This window comes from Phyllobates terribilis, unplaced genomic scaffold, assembly GCF_046119375.1.
Source record: "Phyllobates terribilis strain yellow unplaced genomic scaffold, ASM4611937v1 Scaffold_4__5_contigs__length_816908805, whole genome shotgun sequence".
Taxonomy (NCBI): Eukaryota; Metazoa; Chordata; class Amphibia; order Anura; family Dendrobatidae; genus Phyllobates; species Phyllobates terribilis.
Window position 1 is genome coordinate 675,508,325 of NW_027362764.1, and position 26,656 is coordinate 675,534,980.

A 26,656-nucleotide genomic window follows, 5' to 3' on the forward strand; every position below is an offset into this window, starting at 1 on the left:
GACACCTGATGCGGCCGATGAATCACTGCTAAACAAACCACACCTGTAGGGACGGCACAGCCTTTGCATGGACCCTTCGGAGCCCACCCCGTCACGGCCAGATTGCTCGCCACCAAGCGATCCTGAGAAAGGCTGGCCGGGCGATGGATCGAGCAGCGTCTACTGGCCATACCACCTTGGATACGCCCGATCTCGTCTAATCTCGGAAGCAAAGCATGGCTGGGCTCAGAAAGCACTTGGATAGGAGACCTCCTGGGAACACCGGGTGCTGTAGACCATTTTGATGACGTTTTGCCCTACTGCCCAGCTCGGCTAGCATGGAACGGCGCCTGGCCGGACACCGACCTTAAGTAACTTAGATGATGGAAGCCCCAAGGCCTCTGAGCCAGTTGGCAGTAAAGTACGCTACCCCGCCGCCTTCACGCAGGCCTGACACCGAGCTCCTTGCCATGGCTAGGAGTGCTTATTGACTCCGCAGCTCGCCGTGTGGAAAAGATGGCGTTAAAAGAACCCGGGGCCGTGAAGGGGCCAGGCTTTCAGCAGGTGCCCAGGGAAGGTTTTGGATGCCGGCCGCCTAGCGAGGGCCAGCAGAAGTAACATGTTTCTCTGCAAAGAAGCTTGTGTAACCAAGCCAGATGTATGACAAAGAGCTAACCTCAGTGCAAGGAAGTCAAGGAAGGTGCAGAAGGAATTGGGGAGGGGGGGGTGATTCCTGCTAGGGCCCTGAAATCATAAAACAGGCAGGAGAGTCTGACGCATGGTGACGGAGAGGTTGTAGGGGCAGATAGGGGGTGTTGTTACGTGCGAGCACGTGTGCATGCTGGCTTGTGTGTGAGAGTGCGCTTCCTAGGTGTTGCGCTCTGCAGACAGTCAAAGGGATTGTTCCCTTTCATTAAAAGTTAATCCCCGGCTGCAGGCTATTAGAAAGCAACTAACCACGCTCTACTCCCCCTACCCGGGTCTACTGGTGAGTCTCGCCTGTTCTCCAGGCCTGTGGCATTGGCCGTGAAGCTGACGTCCCGTCGACAGTGCTGCAGCCGATCAGTGAACTCAGCGGCTCTGAGTGGGGCGTTCTGTCTACAAGACCTTTTAAGGAAGCCAGCAAAAAAATTGAAGAGAAGGGAAAGCACAAAAAGACCTGGTCTTGCTGAGCACTGGAAAGGGCAGCCTGCAGCCAGACTTCAAAGTAGAAAAGCAGCAAGTGAGAGGCTTTTCTCTTCCTACGGCCACACCACCCTGAACACGCATGATCTTGGAAGCTTAGCAGTGTTGGGCCTGGTTAGTACTTGGATGGAAGACCACCTGGGAATACCACATGCTGTAGGCTTTTGATTTTTCCTTCCTTCCACCAGCAGGGGGCACTCTCTTCTATGCCTTTTTTCCATTCCCTTTCACAAGTGCACACATTCATTCTCTTTTCTTTTTTTCATTTGCTTTCTCTCTTGCGCTATTTCATCTCTGCAAAATACCAGCATCCTTCTGATCACCGTGGGCCTCCAGCATTGTTGCTTCTTTACTTTTAATACTAGGCTCCTTTTCACCAGGACCAGCGTCTCCCGCGTGGCTGGAGGCAACCACCGGTAACCCCAAGCAGAAGACATTTGCAGGCAACACGACCCTCCCCCCTGAAGAGCAGCTCAAAGTCACTGGCAACCATCTCACCCTCTTCCTTCATTCACCCCTGGACGTCTCGCTCCGCCCCCAAGTTACGGGTCCAGCTTGCTCTTTCTGTCACATTACCGCGATGAAGGGTTTAGCCTGCAGCAGACCCTGCGCCGAGACATTTTTGAAGACACCTGATGTGGCGGGTGAATCACTGCTAAACAAACCACACCTGTAGGGACGGCACAGACTTTGCATGGACCCTTCGGAGCCCGCCCCGTCACGGCCAGATTTCTCGCTTTTATGCACACGCCCGGACTGACTGGCGTGTGCGGGAGTAGTGGTTCCACTGGACCATGAACCGGAGAGTGCCTGGAGGGGCGTGACTAAGTATCTGGCCGGTCCGACCAAGGTGGCACGACGGCATACGACGCCAGTGCACCAAGGAGAAACCGGGCAGAGGGACCAGGTGCTACTCCAGGTCAAACTCCGGACACGGGGGTTGACCCACACAGGGATTACTGGAACAGGCAGGTTAGGCTGGCACAGACTGGTGGATATAAGCGAACACGGCAGGTATGCAGACGGGTGGATACAGGCGAGTATGCAGGCGGGGAGGTACTGGCCGAAAGGACGGGCTGGATTACAGAGAGGAAAAGACCCAGTACAGACTGGGTCACAGAAACAGAACCGCAGATGCGGTAGCCAAACACAGCAGAGAGGGAATGCCCGAAGCGGTGGGCAAGAGCAGAGCAGGACGGGACTGCCGGAGCAGCGAGCGCAAGCAGAGCAGGACAGGACTGCCGGAGCAGCGAGCAGAAGCAGAGCAGGACAGGACTGCCGGAGCAGCGAGCAGATGCAGAGCAGAAACCGCAGGAGCGGCAAGCAAGGCAAGAGCAGAGTGGAAACCGCAAGAGCGGCAAGCTAAGCAGGAACAGAGCGGAAACCGCAGAGCGGTAAACAAGGCAGGAGCAGAGCGGAAACCACAGAGCGGTAAACAAGGCAGGAGCAGAGCGGAAACCGCAGAGCGGCTAAGTAGGCAGGAGCAGAGCGGAAACCGCAGAGCGGCAAACAAGGCAGGAGCAGAGCAGAAACCGCAGAGCGGCAAACAAGTCAGGAGCAGAGCAGAAACCGCAGGAGCGGCAAGCAAGGCAAGAGCAGGGCAGAAGCCGCAAGAGAGGCAAGCTAAGCAGGAGCAGAGCGGAAACCGCAGAGCGGTAAACAAGGCAGGAGCAGAGCGGAAACCGCAGAGCGGTAAACAAGGCAGGAGCAGAGCGGCAAACAAAGCAGAGCAGGGGGGACAGGGCTCTGTTCACACGGAACAGACAGGAAGAGAAAGGCAGAGCCATATACCCACAGGGTACTTGCAGTGAAGTAGCGAGTGGACCACAAACTCACAAACGGGAGTACAGAGACAACAAGCAGGAGTTAGGTACGAGTTCAGACTCTGCAGAAAAAGGAAGGGAACGGACATAGAGGCAAAACAGGTAAAGGATAGGAGAGAGTTCAGACTGGAACTGTGTGTACGGAGGAGACCGACACTGCAGCGGGATACAGGAGCGGGTCTGGGAATACGGCCCCCAGAGAGGCGGGACGAACAGGCAAGGAGCGTGTTCAGACAGGACAGACAAGATACAGGAGCGGGTCTAGGTAATCGGCCCCTAGAAGGCGGGAGGAACAGGCTAGGAGATTGTTCAGACAGGACTGGAAATACAGCCTCCAGGAGAGGCAGCAGGCAAGAGTATACAGACAGGACTCAGTTCAGACACGGGAACTGATACCGCAAGGCAGGAGACATAGACAGGACTCAGTTCAGACACGGGAACTGATACCGCAAGGCAGGAGACAAAGACAGGACTCAGTTCAGACACGGGAACTGACACCGCAAGGCAGGAGACATAGACAGGACTCAGTTCAGACACGGGAACTGATACCGCAAGGCAGGAGACAAAGAACGGGACCTGGCACCTTCAGAGTGCAAGCACACACTGAATGAAACACTATGCTCAGGCAGGGATAGATGGGAGCAGCTGAGCTATATACCAGGTGACAGACAGCAATAGGCTGAGGACGCACAAGGGGTGTGACCCACAGCAGGTACAAAAAGCAGGAAGTGATCAGGCGCCGCCCTTAAGCAGCAGAAACAGACACAAACAGACAGCATGGAGGGAAGCCAGAGAGACATTCTGGACAGGAGATCAAGTGTGCGCTCTTGCACAGTGGGAGATGGACCACTATGCAAGGACGCCGCCAGTTATGTTACAGTACCCCCCCCCGTTACGACCCCTCTTCTTCAGGCCTGCCAGAATCTCCCGCAGGGAATTTGAGGGCCAATTCTTCCCTTCGAAGAGATCACTTCCACTGTCCACCGGAAAAACTGGTCTCCTCTGGGTAGCTAGGATGCTACCTCCCATCCAGCCACCCTTAGCAACAGACGAAATGGGTGGAGTACCAGGAACAGCACACAAGGAAGTCTCACTCCACATACTTTCAGGTGGCATCCCAGAGGGTACAGAAGACAACTGGAAGTCCTCCACCGGTTTGGAGGGGGACAGAGACTTGGGGGTAATCTCTGCTTCGAGGTACATCTTGTCAAGCTCACAGGAAGAAATAGACGGGTTATCAGGTACAGGATGAGGAAAAGTCACTGACTCTTTGTTATCTGGTGGTACCCCGTAGGATTCAGGAAACAACTGTAGGTCCTCCGCCGGGTCAGAAGAGTGCAGAGGCTCAGAGAAAACATCTGCTTCAGAGTACACAAGGTCGGACTCACTGGACGAAGCAGGCGAGGTATCGGGTACCGAGTATAGGAAAGTCTCTGTCCATTCACCACCAGGTGGCACCCCGAAGGGTTCTGGAGACAACTGGCGGTCCTCTGCCTGGTCAGAGGGGTGTAGAGACTCACGGGTAACCTCTGCTTCAGAGTACACTAGGTCGGACTCACTGGACGAAGCAAGCGAGGTATCAGATCCAGGATATAGGAAAGTCTCTGTCCATTCACCACCATGTGGCACCCCGAATGGTTCTGGAGACAACTGGAGGTCCTCTGCCTGGTCAGAGGGGTGTAGAGACTCATGGTTAACCTCTGCTTCGGAGTACACTAGGTTGGACTCACTGGACGAAGCGAGCGAGGCATCAGGTACAGAGTATAGGAGAGTCTCTGTCCTTTCGCTACCAGGTAGCACCCCGAAGGGTTCAGGAGACAACTGGAGGTCCTCCGCCTGGTCGGAGGGGTGTAGAGACTCGGGGGTAACTACCACTTTGGGGTACCCATTGTCAGGCTCACAGGACGAAGCGTACAAAGTATCGAGTACCGGGTGTAGAGAAGTCTCTCTCCATTTGTCATCGAGTGGTATCCCGGAGGATTCAGGAGGCAACAGGGGGTCCTCCACCAGGTAGTAGAGGTGCACAGACTCTGAGGTAACCACAGCTTTGGAGCATCCTTGGACATGCACACCGGTTAAAGTGGGTGAAGCATCTGATGCCGGGTGCAGGAAGTTCTCCTGTGTGGAGTCTGGATGGGCAGAAGTCTCTTCGGGCAGGAGAACTGGTGCACTACCCATGCACATTACCCGTTGGGGCTTCTCCGGGATACAGGGAGATGAAGCTTCAGTAGGGACTTCAAGGTTGGGGTCAGGAGGTCTCAGGGAGGACAGACCCTGGCGTGACGGCTTGCCTCTACGTCTAGCACATCTGGACTGCCTCTTGAGGTTGGGAGAAGTATTCCGGAAAGCGTAGTCACCCTGTGAGGATTCTGGGTGGGCAGTAGTCTCATTGGGCTGGAGGACTATTGCGCTACCCACACACATTACCCGTCGGGGCTGCTCCGGGATATTGGGAAGTGAAGCTTCAGCAGGGGCTTCAGGGTTAGGGTCCTCGAAGACCACACGAAAGGCCACCAGGAAGGCCTGCAGGTCAAGGACGACAGGATCCCATGCTTCCCATAGGGGGGTGACCCATTTCAAGGCATCACCCGCTAGGTAGTCAATCATAAAGGCCACTTTAGCCCAATCGGAAGGAAAATAGAGAGGGTAGGCCTTAAAGTGTAGCATGCATTGCTCCACAAATGCACGACACTGTCTTGGATCCCCATAGTAACGTGGCGGATCCGCAGGAACGAAAGCTGATAGATCCATCTGGACGGTGCGTAATTCGCCTGGAACTCAGCTAAGGGAAAAAAAAATGTATCTATTTATTTTTAATGCATGTATTCACTAGAAAACGTCTCAGAGAGCGAAGGCCGTGGGGCTCAACGGGAACCATGGCCTGAGCATGCTGTTATGCACACGCCCGGACTGACTGGCGTGTGCGGGAGTAGTGGTTCCACTGGACCATGAACGGGAGAGTGCCTGGAGGGGCGTGACTAAGTATCTGGCTGATCCGACCAAGGTGGCACGACGGCATACGACGCCAGTGCACCAAGGAGAAACCGGGCAGAGGGACCAGGTGCTACTGCAGGTCAAGCTCCGGACACGGAAGTTAACCCACACAGGGATTACTGGAACAGGCAGGTTAGGCTGGCACAGACTGGTGGATATAAGCGAACACGGCAGGTATGCAGATGGGTGGATACAGGCGAGTATGCAGGCGGGGAGGTACTGGCCGAAAGGACGGGCTGGAGCACAGAGAGGACAAGACCCAGTACAGACTGGGTCACAGAAACAGAACCGCAGATGCGGTAGCCAAACACAGCAGAGAGGGAATGCCCGAAGCGGTGGGCAAGAGCAGAGCAGGACGGGACTGCCGGAGCAGCGAGCGCAAGCAGAGCAGGACAGGACTGCCGGAGCAGCGAGCAGATGCAGAGCAGGACGGGACTGCCGGAGCAGCGAGCAGAAGAAGAGCAGGACAGGACTGCCGGAGCAGCGAGCAGATGCAGAGCAGAAACCGCAGGAGCGGCAAGCAAGGCAAGAGCAGAGTGGAAACCGCAAGAGCGGCAAGCTAAGCAGGAGCAGAGCGGAAACCGCAGAGCGGTAAACAAGGCAGGAGCAGAGCGGAAACCGCAGAGCGGTAAACAAGGCAGGAGCAGAGCGGAAACCGCAGAGCGGTAAACAAGGCAGGAGCAGAGCGGAAACCGCAGAGCGGCTAGGTAGGCAGGAGCAGAGCGAAAACCACAGAGCGGCAAACAAGGCAGGAGCAGAGCGGAAACCGCAGAGCGGTAAACAAGGCAGGAGCGGAGCGGAAACCGCAGAGCGGCTAAGTAGGCAGGAGCAGAGCGGAAACCGCAGAGCGGCTAAGTATGCAGGAGCAGAGCGGAAACCGCAGAGCGGCAAACAAGGCAGGAGCAGAGCAGAAACCGCAGGAGCGGCAAGCAAGGCAAGAGCAGGGCAGAAACCGCAAGAGCGGCAAGCTAAGCAGGAGCAGAGCGGAAACCGCAGAGCGGTAAACAAGGCAGGAGCAGAGCGGAAACCGCAGAGCGGTAACAAGGAATTAGCAGAGCGGAAACCGCAGAGCGGTAAACAAGGCAGGAGCAGAGCGGAAACCGCAGAGCGGCAAACAAAGCAGAGCAGGGGGGACAGGGCTCTGTTCACACGGAACAGACAGGAAGAGAAAGGCAGAGCCAGATACCCACAGGGTACTTGCAGTGAAGTAGCGAGTGGACCACAAACTCACAAACGGGAGTACAGAGACAACAAGCAGGAGTTAGGTACGAGTTCAGACTCTGCAGGAAAAGGAAGGGAACGGACATAGAGGCAAAACAGGTAAAGGATAGGAGAGAGTTCAGACTGGAACTGAGTGTACGGAGGAGACCGACACTGCAGCGGGATACAGGAGCAGGTCTGGGAATACGGCCCCCAGAGAGGCGGGACGAACAGCAAGGAGCGTGTTCAGACAGGACAGACAAGATACAGGAGCGGGTCTAGGTAATCGGCCCCTAGAAGGCGGGAGGAACAGGCTAGGAGCGTGTTCAGACAGGACTGGAAATATAGCCTCCAGGAGAGGCAGCAGGCAAGAGTACACAGACAGGACTCAGTTCAGACACGGGAACTGATACCGCAAGGCAGGAGACATAGACAGGACTCAGTTCAGACACGGGAACTGATACCGCAAGGCAGGAGACAAAGACAGGACTCAGTTCAGACACGGGAACTGATACCGCAAGGCAGGAGACAAAGACAGGACTCAGTTCAGACACGGGAACTGATACCGCAAGGCAGGAGACAAAGAACGGGACCTGGCACTTTCAGAGTGCAAGCACACACTGAATGAAACACTATGCTCAGGCAGGGATAGATGGGAGCAGCTGAGATATATACCAGGTGACAGACAGCAATAGGCTGAGGACGCACAAGGGGTGTGACCCACAGCAGGTACAAAAAGCAGGAAGTGATCGGGCGCCGCCCTTAAGCAGCAGAAACAGACACAAACAGACAGCATGGAGGGAAGCCAGAGAGACATTCTGGACAGGAGATCAAGTGCGCGCTCTTGCACAGTGGGAGATGGACCACTATGCAAGGACGCCGCCAGGTATGTTACACTCGCCACCAAGCGATCCTGAGAAAGGCTGGCCGGGCGATGGATCAAGCAGCGTCTACTGGCAATACCACCTTGGATACGCGCATTCTCGTCTGATCTCGGAAGCAAAGCAGGGCTGGGCTCAGACAGTACTTGGATGGGAGACCTCCTGGGAACACCGGGTGCTGTAGACCATTTTGATAACGTTTTGCCCTACTGCCCAGCTCGGCTAGCATGGAACGGCGCCTTGCCGGACACCGACCTTAAGTAACTTAGATGATGGAAGCCCCAAGGCCTCTGAGCCAGTTGGCAGCTAAGTACGCTACCCCGCCGCCTTCACGCAGGCCTGACACCGAGCTCCTTGTCACGGCTAGGAGTGCTTATTGACTCCGCAGCTCGCCGTGTGGAAATGATGGCATTAAAAGCACCCGGGGCCGTGAAGGGGCAAGGCTTTCAGCAGGTGCCCAGGGAAGGTTTTGGATGCCGCCCGCCTAGCGAGGGCCAGCAGAAGTAACATGTATCTCTGCAAAGAAGCTTGTGTAACCAAGCCAGACGGCTGACAAAGAGCTAACCTCAGTGCAAGGAAGGTGCAGAAGGTGCGGAAGGAATTGGGGAGGGGGGGGTGATTCCTGATAGGGCCCTGAAATCATAAAACAGGCAGGAGTGTCTGACGCATGGTGACGGAGAGGTTGTAGGGGCAGATAGGGGGTGTTGTCACGTGCGAGCACGTGTGCATGCTGGCTTGTGTGTGAGCGTGCGCTTCCTAGGTGTGGCGCGCTGCAGACAGTCAAAGGGATTGTTCCCTTTCATTAAAAGTTAATCCCCGGCTGCAGGCTATTAGAAAGCAACTAAGCGCGCTCTACTCACCCTACCCGAGTCTACCGTTGAGTCTCGCCTCTGTTCCCGGCCTGTGGCATTGGCCGTGAAGCTGACGTTCCGTCGACAGCGCTGAAGCCGATCAGTGAGCTCAGCGGCTCTGAGTGGGGCGTTCTGTCTACAAGACCTTTTAATGAAGCCAGCAAAAAAATTGAAGAGAAGGGAAAGCACAAAAGGACCTGGTCTTGCTGAGCACTGGAAAGGGCAGCCGGCAGCCAGACTTCAAAGTAGAAAAGCAGCAAGTGAGAGGCTTGTCTCTGCCTATGGCCACACCACCCTGAACACGCCCGATCTCATCTGATCTCGGAAGCTAACCAGGGTCGGGCCTGGTTAGTACTTGGATGGGAGACTGTAAAATAATTCTCTTCCTGTATTATTTTTTTCTACTGAGGACTTCTCAAAGTATCAATATCACGATATTCTTATAAAAAAATGTATCTATTTATTCTTGGATTGTCCATTAAAAAGAATCAGATTGCAGCAGGTACATACAATAATTAGTTATAAAGTAATTGTTCATTTGTCTATAATTAGCTTAATTGTTGAGATTCACCCATCTTTCCTTGGATCCTGGCTTGTAAATCATGTTTTTGTCCAGCATGTGTCCAGGCCTACATGTCATCTGCTTCTCAGCATGAAGATTCTGTGTCTTGTGGGGTGGGCAGAGCAAGAGAGCCCCCCCTTTCTGTACCATGGGCTTTTATAGCCAGTCGTATGGACACCTGTTCTACATATGGTAGTGAACCAAAAATACACACACAAATAGCGCATGTCAACTAGACACGATGGCTGAGGCATAGAACTCAGAAAAATGATTATCGATTAACATTCCAAATGAATTTCCATAATTAACCATTTAACATTTCCCCCTTTTTTGAGAATAAAAGGACTTTAACTGAAATTTCTCAAAAGAAGATACATTCATCAATCATTTTTTCTTTCCTTCTTCCATGGCAATATCATTAAATTTCCATAATAATAATAATAGTAATAATAGTATTAATATCGGATTATTGTTATATAATGATGTGAATTCATGTTATGGTAAGCCGTGACTAATATTCATTTAATATGTATAATTATACTTCCCTATATCTAAATTGAAGCAATCGCGGGTTCAATCGTCATCATCTGATGTCATCGGGTCGTCGTCTCGTCTTCTTCTTGGTTCTTTTATAACACAGTCTTTAGATGAAAACTTCTTTGAAATAAATTACAGCATGTAGATATTGTACAGTCCATAATTGTGTTCATTATTTTTTAGTCCATAAACTGTACTCTTTATTAGAAAGATCATGTGTGTCAGTTGATAAGAAAACAAAGTCCATGGATGAAATGTAGCTTTAATATCTGTGCAGTGTCACCTGGACTTACGTTGGATCGTCTTTGGAATCTTCCGTGTGTCCGCACTGGTCTCGTGTCACTTTTGGAACAGATGTGACGTCTTTGGTCAGTAAAGCAAGGGTTAACTTGACACTTTCCTGCTTTATATAGCACCATAACCAGTACTCAGTCCTTTATATACAGGACACATATGCCAGGTATTACCTGTTCACCAGCTTTCATTGAAACGTTGCAGGTGATAAGAAACCACTGGAACGTGATGAAACTTAAACGCAAAACAGTACATATAGGATCATTGTCCTCTGCCGTCCTGGTATCAGTGTTGTGAATTGTATTGTATGTAATGGACACAGTCTATTATAACACTCAGCATTCACACCTGTTACCTTCTGAGACGTCCGGATATCAGTTGCTTCTTCTTGTAACTTTTGAGAATCTCTTTGATTTATAAAAATTAAAAGTCTTTATTAAGATAGAATTCAAAATTGCGATGTCTTGATTGAAGTCTTCATTCCCTAATCTGATACCAAATCTGGCAGTTTTTCCTAACCTATAATATCACAGCGTACCATAGCAATCAGTAATATCCATCTAATTATTATCAAAATATTAAAATAAATTATGTTTGGAATAATAAACAATAATAGATAATAATTCATTATCAATCAAGTTCTCCATATGATAGAACATTTTTATGTCAAAGGTGTAATTACCTTTTCCAACCCATAGGTGTCAGTGTATTTTGAAAAAACAAGTTTTTATATCTTTATTAAACCAATAATATCAAAGAATGTATACTCCTGAACCAAAATGAATAAATATATGAATGTATGAATGAATGAATGAATGAATAAATGAATGAATGAATTGTTGTGTTTACTCAGAAAATGTAAACATTTTTTTCCTTAGCAATATATATTTAATGAAGCAATACTCTTGTATTAGACATTACTTTATTAAATATTAATGTGTTTTCTCAATTGAGATATTGAACTGAAATAAAATCAAATGAGAATTAAAAAATGAAAAAATAGAAAAATAAGAAGTATAAAGTAAGAATAAAATTTTAAAAATGAAAAATAAAATTAAGAGTAAAAATAAGAATAAAAATAAAAATAAGACCTTTAAATTTTAATGACAAATGCAGAGTAATTATATTCTCCATAAAAAATACCCTTATATCTCCATTATCTGGATGATTTCATATTTGTCATAACCTTGTACCACCAAAAAATATTAAATTTTGCAACTTTGCATGTAATACCCTTCTTAATTATACCATAGTACCTTATTATTATTTCTTCTTTATTAAAATGTGTGGAAAATAAGTATTGATCAAAAGTGATTATGTAATCAGGATCAAAAACACATTTTCCCCCTTAATACCAAAAATATTATTTTATAAAATTTATGTATATATCAGAACCAAATTAAAAATAATTATTCTTCTAGAAATATTGTGCATAAATTTCATATCGATGAGTAGCATAGATTTGACTAAAGAGAGGTGTGTACCTATTTAGGTAACCATTAAAAATAATATTATAGTTATTCAAGAATATTATCATGTGGAAAATTATTCTAAATATAAATTTGCTTTGTAAACCATTTTGATGTGTGGTTGCCCTTATCCACTATTAGTTAAATCAAGAAATAATAATTATTAAAGAAATATAGAAATATATATATGTAGATACAGTGCCTACAAGTAGTATTTAACCCCCTGCAGATTTAGCTGGTTTGATAAGATGCAAATAAGTTAGAGCCTTCAAACTGCAAACGAGAGTAGGTTTTATGAACAGAAGCATAAATCTTACAAACCAAAAAGTTATGTTGCTCAGTTGAATTTTATTAAATTTTAAACATAAAAGTGTGTGTCAATTATTATTCAACCCCTATGTTTAATATTTTGTGGAATAACCCTTGTTTGCAATTACAGCTAATAATCGTCTTTTATAAGACCTGATCAGGCCGGCACAGGTCTGTGGAGTTATCTTGGCCCACTCCTCCATGCAGATCTTCTCCAAGTTATCTAGGTTCTTTGGGTGTCTCATGTGGACTTTATTCTTGAGCTCCTTCCACAAGTTTTCAATTGGGTTAAGGCCAAAATCTCCAGGTAGGCCGTGCTATCCATCTTCCCATGGATGCGGACCAGATGGCCAGGCCCCTTGGCAGAGAAACAGCCCCACAGCATGATGCTGCCACCACCATGCTTGACTGTAGGGATGGTATTCTTGGGGTCGTATGCAGTGCCATCCAGTCTCCAAACGTCACGTGTGTGGTTGGCTCCAAAGATCTCTATCTTGGTCTCATCAGACCATAGAACCTTGAACCAGTCTGTCTCAGAGTCCTCCAAGTGATCATGAGCAAACTGTAGACGATCCTTGACATGACGCTTTGAAAGTAAAGGTACCTTACGGGCTCGTCTGGAACGGAGACCATTGCGGTGGAGTACGTTACTTATGGTATTGACTGAAACCAATGTCCCCACTGCCATGAGATCTTCCCGGAGCTCCTTCCTTGTTGTCCTTGGGTTAGCCTTTGTAACGGGTCTGGGAGGCGGAACCTCTGAGCTACTATACAAGGGGGCGGTCCTTGTAAGGGAGCGGGTGGCGACCAGGCAGGCAGTCACAGCAGGTGACCGGGACAGTCTCTAGAAGAACGGGCAGGAGGTCACGGCAAGTGACCGGGGCAGTCTCTGGATGAACGGGCAGATGGTCACGGCAAGTGACCAGGGCAGTCTCTGGGTGAACGGGCAGATGGTTACGGCAAGTGACCGGGGCAGTCTCTGGGTGAACGGGCAGATGGTCACGGCAAGTGACCGGGGCAATCTCTGGGTAAAGGGTTGGTACGACCTGTGGCGGCTGATGGTAAACGTGAGCTCCCAGGTGAGCAGGCGAGAGTCTCTGGATAAACGGGTGGTCACAGCATGTGACGGCGGAGCCTCCAGGAAGACCAACAGACAGGCGGCAGATGAGCGCTCCCAGGTGAGCGGGCAGAAGTCTCTGGACAGGCGGGTGGTCACAGCACGTGACGGCAGAGCCTCCAGGTAGGCTAGCAGACAGGCAGCAGATGAGCGCTCCCAGGTGAGCGGGCAGGAGTCACTGGACAGGCAGGTGGTCACAGCACGTGACGGCAGAGCCTCCAGGTAGGCTAGCAGGCAGGTAGCAGATGTGCGCTCCCAGGTGAGCAGGCAAGCTGGTCCATAGACAGACTGACAAGAGTTGGAAGGCAGACCGTCGGACCTCAGGCAAGCAGGCAGGTAATTGATGTGCGCTCCCAGGTGAGCGGGCAAGCTGGTCCTTAGACAGCCTGACAGGAGTAGTAAGGCAGACCGTCAGACCTCAGGCTAGCAGGCAGGTAGCAGAATATCAGGCAGGAATAAGACAGCAAGCTGGCAGGAATCTGGCAGGTATCTGGCAGGTAACTGGCAACGGGACCTGAGGGCTGAAGCAGAGTAGTGAACAGTGCAACAACATTGCTCGGGCACCTCCATTTTGGAGGAGGTGCCTTATATATGGTGAAGTCCTCCGGCCATTGGCCAGGGACTCCTTAGGACGGCGCGCGCGGCCCCTTTAAGAGGGAGGGAGAGCGAGCGCGCGAGCGCCCTAAGCACAGTGGCCGGGAAGGAGCGCGCGCTGCCAGCAGAGCGGGAGGAGGACGCCGGGCATGGAGCAGAGAGGTGAGGGGAACAGCGTCCCTGCCTAGCAGAGGGCAGGGACGCCGGCGCTACAGTACCCCCCCTTTAGGCCCCCCTTTTTTAGGCCAGACAGAAATTTAGCAAGGATGAGCGGGGCATGGATGTTCTCCCGGGGCTCCCACGTTCTCTCCTCAGGACCAAACCCCTTCCAATCTACTAGAAAAAAGGTCTTTCCTCTTACCCTTTTGGTGGCAAGAATGTTCTCTACCTCAAACTCGTCCTCAGCAGAAACCGGAGCAGGAGGCGTACCTGTAGACTTGGAAAAAGAGTTAAGTACCACAGGTTTGAGGAGAGATACATGGAAGGAGTTAGGGATCCGTAAGTTGGCCGGGAGTTTCAATTTATAGGCCACTGGGTTGATCTGACTGATGACCTCCAGAGGACCGATGAACCGAGGCCCTAACTTGTAAGAAGGTATCTTGAGTCGGACATATTTAGATGAGAGCCAGACTTTATCTCCAGGACGAAATTGTGGAGGATCCAGGCGTTTTTTGTCAGCGTGTCTTTTCATCCGTTCGGACGACTGAAGGAGTGCGGATCGGGTACTCTCCCAAATGGAGGAAAATTTGCTAACGAGAGATGCCGCAGCCGGGTGGTCCACAGAGGTGGAGACAGGAAAAGGAATCCGAGGATGCTGACCGAAGACTACAAAAAACGGGGATTTGGAGGAGGATTCGCTCTCGTGTTTGTTATAAGAGAACTCGGCCCATGGTAGGAGATCCACCCAGTCTGAATGATGGGCATTAACGAAGTGCCGGAGGTAACTGGTCAGGTTCTGATTGATCCGCTCCACTTGACCATTGGACTGTGGGTGGTAAGCGGAAGAGAAGTCCAGGGTGACGTCTAGCAGTTTACAAGTGGCTCTCCAGAAGCGTGAGGTGAACTGTACCCCACGATCCGACACAATGTGGAGGGGCAGGCCATGAAGACGAAAGATGTGACGAATAAAGTCTTTAGCTAGCTCGGGTGCAGACGGGAGGCCTGGCAGGGGAACGAAATGAGCCATCTTGGAGAAGCGGTCAGCGACCACCCAAATGACCGTACAACCGGCAGAGACTGGAAGGTCAGTTATAAAGTCCATTGCTATATGCTGCCAGGGGGCAGCAGGCACAGAAAGCGGAAGGAGGCGACCAGCTGGCAGATGTCTCGGAACCTTGTTGCGGGCGCAGGACACACAGGCAGAAACAAAGTCTATTACGTCCTTGTGCAGGCTAGGCCACCAGTGGTGCCGGGTAATAAGCTGGAGGGTCTTTTTCTGACTGGCGTGGCCAGCCAGTTTAGACGAGTGACCCCAGTGAAGGATCTTCTCCCAATCAGATACTGATACAAACGTCTTTCCGGGAGGGAGACGATTTAGACTCACGGGAGCCACCTGCATTACTCTGGCGGGATCGATGATGTGTTTCGGATCTTCCTCGAGATCAGACACCAGAAAGGATCGAGACAAGGCGTCCGCCTTGACGTTTTTGCCAGCCGGGCGAAAATGAAGAACAAAATCAAAGCGAGCAAAAAACAAGGACCACCGGGCTTGGCGCGGGTTAAGTCTCTGGGCATGCTGGAGGTAAGCCAAGTTCTTGTGGTCAGTGTAAATTATTACTGGGTGAAGAGCCCCCTCGAGCAGGTAACGCCACTCCTCCAATGCCAGTTTGATGGCCAATAGCTCTCGGTCTCCTATGGAATAATTGCGCTCTGAGGAGGAGAAGAGTTTAGAGAAGAAGCCGCAAGTTACCATCCTCCCGGAAGATGATTTTTGAGTAAGTACCGCTCCGGCTCCAGAGGAGGAGGCGTCAACTTCCAGGAAGAACTGCTTGTTGCCGTCCGGGCGATGCAGCACCGGGGCGGAAGAGAAGGCCTGTTTTAAGGAAAGAAAGGCCTCCTCTGCTTCGGGCGGCCACTCTTTGGGATTAGTACCCTTACGGGTGAGCGCGGAAATTGGGGCAGTCCGGGAAGAGAAGTGCGGTATGAAGAGGCGGTAGTAGTTGGCGAAGCCCAGGAACCGCTGAATGGCCTTCAACCCCTCCGGTCGAGGCCATTTCTCGATGGCAGACAGTTTCTCTGGATCCATTCATAGGCCGGTCTGAGAAATAATGTAGCCCAAAAACGGAAGCGAGGTCTGCTCAAAGAGGCACTTCTCGTATTTAGCGAAGAGGTGATTCTGCCTGAGCCTGAGCAGGACCTGACGAACGTCCCTCCGGTGAGTCTGGAGATCCGGAGAGAAGACCAAGATGTCGTCCAGGTACACCACTACGCAGGAGTAGAGAAGGTCCCGGAAGATGTCATTGACCAACTGTTGAAAGACGGCAGGAGCGTTACAGAGACCAAAGGGCATTACCAGATATTCATAGTGGCCGTCCCGGGTGTTGAATGCCGTCTTCCATTCATCCCCCTGACTGATACGAACCAGGTTGCACGCCCCACGGAGGTCCAGTTTGGTGAAGATTCTAGCCCCCCTCAGACGATCAAATAACTCCGGAATGAGCGGAAGGGGGTACTTATTCTTCACCGTGATCTGGTTAAGGCCTCTATAGTCTATACAGGGACGGAGAGAGCCGTCCTTCTTTTTGACGAAAAAGAAGCCTGCTCCCGCCGGGGAGGTAGATTTCCGGATGAATCCCCTGGCCAGATTCTCCTCAATATATTCGGACATCGACCGGGTCTCAGCAGCGGATAATGAATAAATACGCCCACAGGGAGGAGTAGTACCAGGTAACAGGTCGATAGGGCAGTCGTATGGTCTATGAGGGGGTAGTGTCTCTGCCTCCTTTTTATTAAAGACATCAGCATAAGACCAATAAGGAATCGGAAGTCCAGGTAGATTAGCTGGGGTAGGAGAAGGACGGACGGGATGGACGGGAACCAGACAGGTCTTATGGCAGTCCTGTCCCCAGCGAAGGACTTCTCCGGTCTGCCAGTCAAGCACGGGTGCATGTCTCTGGAGCCAAGGTAGACCTAGCAAGAGGGCGTGAGAGAGTCCAGGCAGAACATGAAAGGAGATACTCTCAGAATGCAGCATTCCCACCTGCAGAGTAATGGATTCGGTGATGAGTTGGATGGGGCGTGGTAAGAGACCCCCATCCACGGCAGCAACAGACAAGGGTACAGCCCGAGGTTTGGTGGGGATGCGGTATTTCTCTACCAGGGACTGTGAAATAAGATTCCCGGCTGCTCCAGAGTCCAGTTGGGCTAGTTCGAAATAACGGTTCTCCCCGCAGACGATTGAGACTGACAGCAGCAGAGATGGAGAGGATTTATTCTTGTCTAGGTCGACCTCTCTGAGCGAACCTAGACACAGGCGTTTCCCGACCTCTCCGGGCAGGCACGGATCCGGTGCTCCTTACTGCCACAGTAGAAGCAGCTCCCCTCGGCGCGGCGTAAGTCCTGACGGGTTTTGACCATCTTGGTCTGGTCGACTTGCATAGGCTCAGGAGAGTGTACCTGGGGAGAGACGGATTTCTGAAAAGTAGGAGCTAGACGTGGAAACCTCCTCTCACGGGTGACCTCTTTGGCACGCTCCTGGAACCGTAGGTCAATCCGGGTGGCAAGAGTTATTAGGTCATCGAGAGTGGTAGGAATGTCCCGACCGGCAAGTTCATCTTTAATACGGCCGGACAGACCCTCCCAGAAGACGGATACCAGAGCGTCGTTATCCCAGGCCAGTTCCGAGGCAAGGGTACGGAACCGTATGGCATATTGGCCCACGGTGAGACTTCCCTGACGGAGGCGTAGCAGTGATGATGCGGATGAGGTCTTCCGTCCGGGTTCGTCGAAGACTTTCCGGAAAGCCATGAGAAAGGCAGGCAAGTCGGACACCAGGGGGTCTCCTCTCTCCCATAGAGGATTTAGCCAGGCCAGGGCCTCCCCGGTGAGATGGGACATGATGAAGGCAATTTTGGCCCGGTCGGAGTTAAACTGGTGGGACAGGAGTTCAAAGTGCAGGGTGCACTGATTTATGAAGCCCCGAGCCTGGGCGGAGTCGCCTCCGAAGCGAGGAGGTGCAGAAAGCCGGGGTCCGGGGTAGGATACCATGGTATTAGTGGACAGCGGAGCTGCCGGATTGCGAGTCATGGCACTGGCGGAGGTTGCTGGCGGAGCAGTCAGAGTGTACAGGCGAGAATTGACATTCCGCAGGTGACCCAGGATGGACTCCTGTTGGGACCTCTGACGGGACAGTTCATGACACAGGACCGAGAGCGAGGGAGCTTGGGTGCCACCGGGTTCCATGGCCCGAGCAAACTGTAACGGGTCTGGGAGGCGGAACCTCTGAGCTACTATACAAGGGGGCGGTCCTTGTAAGGGAGCGGGTGGCGACCAGGCAGGCAGTTACAGCAGGTGACCGGGACAGTCTCTAGAAGAATGGGCAGGAGGTCACGGCAAGTGACCGGGGAAGTCTCTGGATGAACGGGCAGATGGTCACGGCAAGTGACCGGGGCAGTCTCTGGGTGAACGGGCAGATGGTCACGGCAAGTGACCGGGGCAGTCTCTGGGTGAACGGGCAGATGGTCACGGCAAGTGACCGGGGCAGTCTCTGGGTAAAGGGTAGGTACGACCTGTGGCGGCTGATGGTAGATGTGAGCTCCCAGGTGAGCAGGCGAGAGTCTCTGGATAAACGGGTGGTCACAGCATGTGACGGCGGAGCCTCCAGGAAGACCAACAGACAGGCGGCAGATGAGCGCTCCCAGGTGAGCGGGCAGAAGTCTCTGGACAGGCGGGTGGTCACAGCACGTGACGGCAGAGCCTCCAGGTAGGCTAGCAGACAGGCAGCAGATGAGCGCTCCCAGGTGAGCGGGCAGGAGTCACTGGACAGGCAGGTGGTCACAGCACGTGACGGCAGAGCCTCCAGGTAGGCTAGCAGGCAGGTAGCAGATGTGCGCTCCCAGGTGAGCGGGCAAGCTGGTCCATAGACAGACTGACAAGAGTTGGAAGGCAGACCGTCGGACCTCAGGCAAGCAGGCAGGTAGTTGATGTGCGCTCCCAGGTGAGCGGGCAAGCTGGTCCTTAGACAGCCTGACAGGAGTAGTAAGGCAGACCGTCGGACCTCAGGCTAGCAGGCAGGTAGCAGAATGTCAGGCAGGAATAAGACAGCAAGCTGGCAGGAATCTGGCAGGTATCTGGCAGGTAACTGGCAACGGGACCTGAGGGCTGAAGCAGAGTAGTGAACAGTGCAACATTGCTCGGGCACCTCCATTTTGGAGGAGGTGCCTTATATATGGTGAAGTCCTCCGGCCATTGGCCGGGGACTCCTTAGGACGGCGCGCGCGGCCCCTTTAAGAGGGAGGGAGAGCGCGCGCGCCCTAAGGACAGTGGCCGGGAAGGAGCGCGCGCTGCCAGCAGAGCGGGAGGATGACGCCGGGCACGGAGCAGAGAGGTGAGGGGAACAGCGTCCCTGCCTAGCAGAGGGCAGGGACGCCGGCGCTACAGCCTTGACTCTTCGGACAAGCCTGGCCTCGGCACGGGAGAACACTTTCAAAGGCTGTCCAGGCCGTGGAAGGCTAACAGTAGTTCCATAAGCCTTCCACTTACGGATGATGCTCCCAACAGTGGAGACAGGTAGGCCCAACTCCTTGGAAAGGGTTTTGTACCCCTTGCCAGCCTTGTGACCCTCCACGATCTTGTCTCTGATGGCCTTGGAATGCTCTTTTGTCTTTCCCATGTTGACCATGTCTGAGTGCTGTTCACAAGTTTGGGGAGGTTCTTAAATAGTCAGAAAAGGCTGGCAAAAGAGATCTTTAATCCACACATGTGAAGCTCATTATTCTTGGAGCCTGAACTACTTCTTAATACTTTAGGGGGACCAAACAGAATTTTGTGGTTTGAGGGGTTGAATAATAAATGACACTCTGAATTAACTTTTAACGTTTTAAAAAAACAAAAAAACAAAAAAAAAGTTGCTGCAGTGCATTTCCCACTTCCAGGCTGATCTACAGTACAAATGTCACAATGCCAAGTTAATTCCGCATGTGTCAACCACCTAAATCTGCAGGGGGTTGAATACTACTTGTAGGCACTGTAATGCCTAATTATGTATTATAATTTCCTCAGAATTAAATATATTTTTGTACCTTCACATAAAGAAACATTTTTTTTTTTCAAACATACAAACATACGAGGCCTCTGTCACATCAATCACACTTAGCAGCTGCTGATTTACTCATCTGTCACCTTCACTCTGACATTCACAGATCTGTTCAACTCAAACATTCCACATATGAAGTTTTAGATATATATATATATATTTAACCCAAAATTGTTGTATCCCAATTTATTAACGCGCATTGCCATGTCAATTGAATATCTTTATATTTCTTTGAATATTCCCCAAGTACATATTATATAATATGAGAGTAAGTCACTGGAATTTCAGACACTTGAAAAAACTCTTGTCTTAGATTCTTTTTTCACTGGCTGCCCGGTCTTAAGTTACATCAGTTGAAAATAGAATGAATGGGATCCTATACTATTAGCTCAAAGTTCAAAGGCCGCAGCTGTCACACGTCATGCTGTAAAGCTACTTTAATTTGCACGAACACTTCATGCACAGAAAATATTAGCAACACAAAAGAATTAATAAGTATTACATATATATTAGAGTTCAACTAGATATATTGTTATTATTTTAAAATGTTATACACATAAAATCATGCAATTTTTTCACTTCCTGTGTGAATAAAGAAATAAATCCATTTTAGAGTTCTCTGATCAAATCCTGCTTTGGAATGAAAACTCTAAGGAAATATAATAAAATAAAATTAAATATCAAATTCATACAGAAACAGAATTATTTAAATATCTTATACATATATTGGTTGGTTCTAATGTAATTCAAAATATTGCTACTTAAATTTATATATATGAAGTTCTAATTTATTAATTAATATATATATATATATTTTATAAACGTATATATAAATACAATTATACGCAATCTCTACTTAGACAAGTGTATATATATATATATATATATATATATATATGAACTATTAGAAACTATGTAACTACAATTTACTGTATGAGATTATAAATAAATATTGAGACATTGTATTACATTTTGATACAACATTATAATTACAGTTTTTCCTTAGCCACTCCCTAAACCAAATCTTCTGTCTCTCTCAAATATCTCCAGGAACGCCCTCTTTAGGAAAGACATTTTTCTATCCTTCAAAACCTCAGAGAACTGCCTGTTCTTCTGTCCACATTCCATGACGTCACTGTGAGTTGGTCGTCTCACCTGTCTCTGTCCATCAGTTTCAGCCATTTTCCTTTTTAGAGAATCACAGTTCTGACTGAGAATTAACTCATTCTGTGGAGAGATGGATCTTTGCACTGGCTGATATGGGGACTATGGGGATGACTCAGTCTAGGAGAGTTTGATATTGGCTTTTGGTAAGATATTACCTTTCCTGGTTTTATAAATTTAGCTTGATTTATTTTCTTTTCACGATTCTCATGTTTTCTAACAGAATCCAGCATTTGCGCACATTCAAATAATTAATTTTTTTGTGATGCCATAACTTGGGAAACTGAATTTAGGAATTTGAATTTTTGTACAAAAGTTGTTATCATATGTTGTACTTTTCCATTTTTGATGAGAGCTTTGTACAACCGTTCAAATATGGACATGAATGTATATGTACATTCCTTCCTACCAATCCTTAGTTTCTGCAGATCTTCTATGTTGGGAAAATCCTTTGTGACACAATAAATCAAATATCTTAATCTGTCCGAATCATTTTCCCATCCATTAGGAGAGTCATTTTCACAGGGCATTAAATGTAGACGTCTGGACAATGTCACAGGAATCCATATTTAAAATAATTGATTCCTCTCCTCATTGGATAAATCAAACTTATCACAGAATTTATCAAATGTCTCTGAATTTCTACAGGCATGGATTTTGACATCATATTTTGGCATGATTTTGTATAATTTCAGCAAATTTTTCCTCATTTTAATTTGGAGTTGAGCCTGGGTAATTCCAGAATTCTCTGATATTTTTAGTGGCTCTTGTACGTCCGTTCCTCCTACGTCACTCACGTCTCCTCCCACATCACCTAGTATGTCGGTTTCTCGTATGTCAGTCATGTCTCCTCCCATGTCAGGTTTCTGTATGTCCGTCTCTTGGTCAGACCCAAGGTCACCTTCAGTTATAGACACGTGTCTTACTTCTTGTTCATTTTCCACATTACAGTCAGAATCAGTGTCACCGTCTGACACTTCTACACTATTTTCCTGCTTAGAAATCTCTAACACAAGACTATGAAAAAAATCTACCAAATGTAGAATATTTCTCAATTTCTGTTTGTCTCTATTTACCAATTTAGAAGTTAACTGTAAATTCTGCAATTCACATTCTTTGTATAAACTGAGCCACAAAACTTCTATGTCATCTCCTACATTAACTTTGAAATTAATATTACTTTGTTTAGCAAAAGAAAAAATTATATCCATATTTTGCTTACCTTAATATTCCTTGGCTTCTCTTTATCAGCACGTCCTGTCTTCAGTTCGTCTGATTCTTTTCCTGTGTGATTCTGTTCCTTGTTAGTACCTCTGCTTCCTGTCTTTCCTCAGTCTGTAGGTCCTTTCTGCTTCTCGTGAAAAACTAGTGAATTTACTGACAAGTGAACAACAGCTGTTCAGCTCGTCAGGACTCCCCCCTTGTTCACGGAAGAAATTCACTTACTTAATTTAAAAAGCAAAAAAACAGGACTGGCTGGCTCACCATTGTAAAATAATACTCTTCCTATATTATTTTTTTCTAAAAATCATAAAACAGGCAGGAGAGTCTGACGCATGGTGACGGAGAGGTTGTAGGGGCAGATAGGGGGTGTTGTCACGTGCGAGCACGTGTGCATGCTGGCTTGTGTGTGAGAGTGCACTTCCTAGGTGTGGCGCGCTGCAGACAGTCAAAGGGATTGTTCCCTTTCATTAAAAGTTAATCCCCGGCCGCAGGCTATTAGAAAGCAGCTAACCGCGCTGTACTCACCCTACCCGGGTCTACCGGTGAGTCTCGCCTCTGCTCCCGGCCTATGGCATTGGCCGTGAAGCTGACGTTCCGTCGACAGCGCTGCAGCCGATCAGTGAGCTCAGCGGCTCTGAGTGGGGCATTGTGTCTACGAGACCTTTTAAGGAAGCCAGAAAAAAAATGGAAGAGAAGGGAAAGCACAAAAGGACCTGGTCTTGCTGAGCACTGGAAAGGGCAGCCGGCAGCCAGACGTCAAAGTAGAAAAGCAGCAAGTGAGAGGCTTGTCTCTGCCTATGGCCACACCACCCTGAACACGCCCAATCTCATCTTATCTCGGAAGCTAAGTAGGGTAGGTCCTGGTTAGTACTTGGATGGGAGACTGAAAAATAATTCTCTTCCTGAATTATTTTTTTCTACTGAGGACTTCTCAAAGTATCAATATCACGATATTCTTATAAAAAAATGTATCTATTTATTCTTGGATTGTCCATTAAAAAGAATCAGATTGCAGCAGGTACATACAATAATTAGTTATAAAGTAATTGTTCATTTGTCCATAATTAGCTTAATTGTTGAGATTCACCCATCTTTCCTTGGATCCTGGCTGGTAAATCATGTCTTTGTCCAGCATGTGTCCAGGCCTACATGTCATCTGCTTCTCAGCATGAAGATTCTGTGTCTTGTGGGGTGGGCAGAGCAAGAGAGCCCCCCCATTCTGTACCATGGGCTTTTATAGCCAGTCGTATGGACACCTGTTCTACATATGGTAGTGAACCAAAAATACACACACAAACAGCGCATGTCAACTAGACACGATGGCTGAGGCATAGAACTCAGAAAAATGATTATCGATTAACATTCCAAATGAATTTCCATAACTAACCATTTAACAGAGACCGCCTGGGAATGCCAGGTGCTGTAGGCTTTTGCTTTTTCCTTCCTTCCACCAGCAGGGGCACTCTCTTCTATGCCTTTTTTCCATTCCCTTTCACAAGAGCACACATTCATTCTCTTTTCTTTTTTTCATTTGCTTTCTCTCTTGCGCTATTTCATCTCTGCAAAATACAAGCATCCTTCTGATCACCGTGGGCCTCCAGCATTGTTGCTTATTTACTTTTAATACTAGGCTCCTTTTCACCAGGACCAGCATCTCCCGGGTGGCTGGAGGCAACCACCGGTAACCCCAAGCAGAAGAACTTTGCAGGCAACACGACCCTCCCCCCTGAAGAGCAGCTCAAACTCACTGGCAACCATCTCACCCTCTTCCTTCATTCACCCCTGGACGTCTCGCTCCGCCCCCAAGTTCTGTCACATTACCGCGATGAAGGGTTTAGCCTGCAGGAGACCCTGCACCGAGCCATTTTTGAAGACACCTGATGCGGCGGGTGAATCACTGCTAAACAAGCCACACCTGTAGGGACGGCACAGCCTTTGCATGGACCCTTCGGAGCCCGCCCCGTCACGGCCAGATTGCTCGCCATCAAGCGATCCTGAGAAAGGCTGGCCGGGCGATGGATCGAGCAGCGTCTACTGGCCATACCACCTTGGATACGCCCGATCTTGTCTGATCTCAAAAGCAAAGCAGGGCTGGGCTCGGACAGTACTTGGATGGGAGACCTCCTGGGAACACCGGGTGCTGTAGACCATTTTGATGACATTTTGCCCTACTGCCCAGCTCGGCTAGCATGGAACGGCGCCTTGCCAGACACCGACCTTAAGTAACTTAGATGATGGAAGCCCCAAGGCCTCTGAGCCAGTTGGCAGCTAAGTACGCTACCCCACCGCCTTCACGCAGGCCTGACACCGAGCTCCTTGCCACGGCTAGGAGTGCTTATTGACTCCGCAGCTCGCCGTGTGGAAATGATGGCGTTAAAAGCACCCGGGACCGTGAAGGGGCCAGGCTTTCAGTAGGTGCCCAGGGAAGGTTTTGGATGCCGGCCGCCTAGCGAGGGCCAGCAGAAGTAACATGTTTCTCTGCAAAGAAGCTTGTGTAACCAAGCCAGACGGCTGACAAAGAGCTAACCTCAGTGCAAGGAAGGTGCGGAAGGAATTGGGGAGGGGGGGCGTGATTCCTGCTAGGGCCCTGAAATCATAAAACAGGCAGGAGAGTCTGACGCATGGTGACGGAGAGGTTGTAGGGGCAGATAGGGGGTGTTGTCACGTGCGAGCACGTGTGTATGCTGGCTTGTGTGTGAGAGTGCGCTTCCTAGGTGTGGCGCGCTGCAGACAGTCAAAGGGATTGTTCCCTTTCATTAAAAGTTAATCCCCGGCTGCAGGCTATTAGAAAGCAACTAACCGCGCTCTACTCACCCTACCCGGGTCTACCGGTGAGTCTCGCCTCTGCTCCCGGCCTGTGGCATTGGCCGTGAAGCTGACGTTCCGTCGACAGTGCTGCAGCCGATCAGTGAGCTCAGCGGCACTGAGTGGGGCGTTGTGTCTACAAGTCCTTTTAAGGAAGCCAGCAAAAAAATTGAAGAGAAGGGAAAGCACAAAAGGACCTGGTCTTGCTGAGCACTGGAAAGGGCAGCCGGCAGCCAGACGTCAAAGTAGAAAAGCAGCAAGAGAGAGGCTTGTCTCTGCCTACGGCAACACCACACTGAACACACCTGATCTCAGAAGCTAAGCAGAGTTGGGCCTGGTTAGTACTTGGATAGGAGACTGCTTGGGAATAGAAGGTGCTGTAGGCTTTTGCTTTTTCCTTCCTTCCACCAGCAGGGGGCACTCTCTTCTATGCCTTTCTTCCATTCCGTTTCACAAGTGCACACATTCATTCTCTTTTCTTTTTTTCATTTGCTTTCGCTCTTGCGCTATTTCATCTCTGCAAAATACCAGCATCCTTCTGATCACCGTGGGCCTCCAGCATTGTTGCTTCTTTACTTTTAATACTAGGACCAGCGTCTCCCGCGTGGCTGGAGGCAACCACCGGTAACCCCAAGCAGAAGACCTTTGCAGGCAACACGACCCTCCCCCCTGAAGAGCAGCTCAAAGTCACTGGCAACCATCTCACCCTCTTCCTTCATTCACCACAGGACGTCTCGCTCCGCCCCCAAGTTACGGGTCCAGCTTGCTCTTTCTGTCACATTACCGCAATGAAGGGTTTAGCCTGCAGGAGACCCTGCGACGAGACATTATTGAAGACACCTGATGCGGCGAGTGAATCACTGCTAAACAAACCACACCTGTAGGGACGGCACAGCCTTTTCATGGACCCTTCGGAGCCCGCCCCGTCACGGCCAGATTACTCGCCACCAAGCGATCCTGAGAAAGGCTTGCTGGGCGATGGATCGAGCAGCGTCTACTGGCCATACCATGTTGGATACACCTGATTTTGTCTGATTTTGGAAGGAAAGCAGGGCTGGGCTTGGACAGTACTTGGATGGGAGACCTCCTGGGAACACCGGGTGCTGTAGACTATTTTGATGACGTTTTGCCCTACTGCCCAGCTTGGCTAGCATGGAACGGCGCCTTGCCGGACACCGATCTTAAGTAACTTAGATGATGGAAGCCCCAAGGCCTCTGAACCAGTTAGCATCTAAGTACGCTACCCCGCCGCCTTCACGCAGGCCTGACACCGAGCTTCTTGCCACGGCTAGGAGTGCTTATTGACTCCGCAGCTTGCCGTGTGGAAATGATGGCGTTAAAAGCACCCGGGACCTTGAAGGGGCCAGGCTTTCAGCAGGTGCCCAGGGAAGGTTTTGGATGCCGGCCGCCTAGCG

General features: G+C 49.8%; 5 pseudogenes; all 5 read left to right on the top strand.

Moving 5' to 3' along the window:
- Positions 1-157: 157 nt before the first annotated feature.
- LOC141269882 (5S ribosomal RNA) lies at positions 158-277 on the top strand (annotated as a pseudogene).
- A 7,852-nt stretch (positions 278-8,129) lies between these two features.
- Positions 8,130-8,249, top strand: LOC141269918 (5S ribosomal RNA; annotated as a pseudogene).
- A 16,216-nt stretch (positions 8,250-24,465) lies between these two features.
- Positions 24,466-24,585, top strand: LOC141268579 (5S ribosomal RNA; annotated as a pseudogene).
- Positions 24,586-25,518: 933 nt separating this feature from the next.
- Positions 25,519-25,627, top strand: LOC141269748 (5S ribosomal RNA; annotated as a pseudogene).
- A 606-nt stretch (positions 25,628-26,233) lies between these two features.
- On the top strand, positions 26,234-26,353 carry LOC141270138 (5S ribosomal RNA; annotated as a pseudogene).
- Positions 26,354-26,656: the final 303 nt, after the last annotated feature.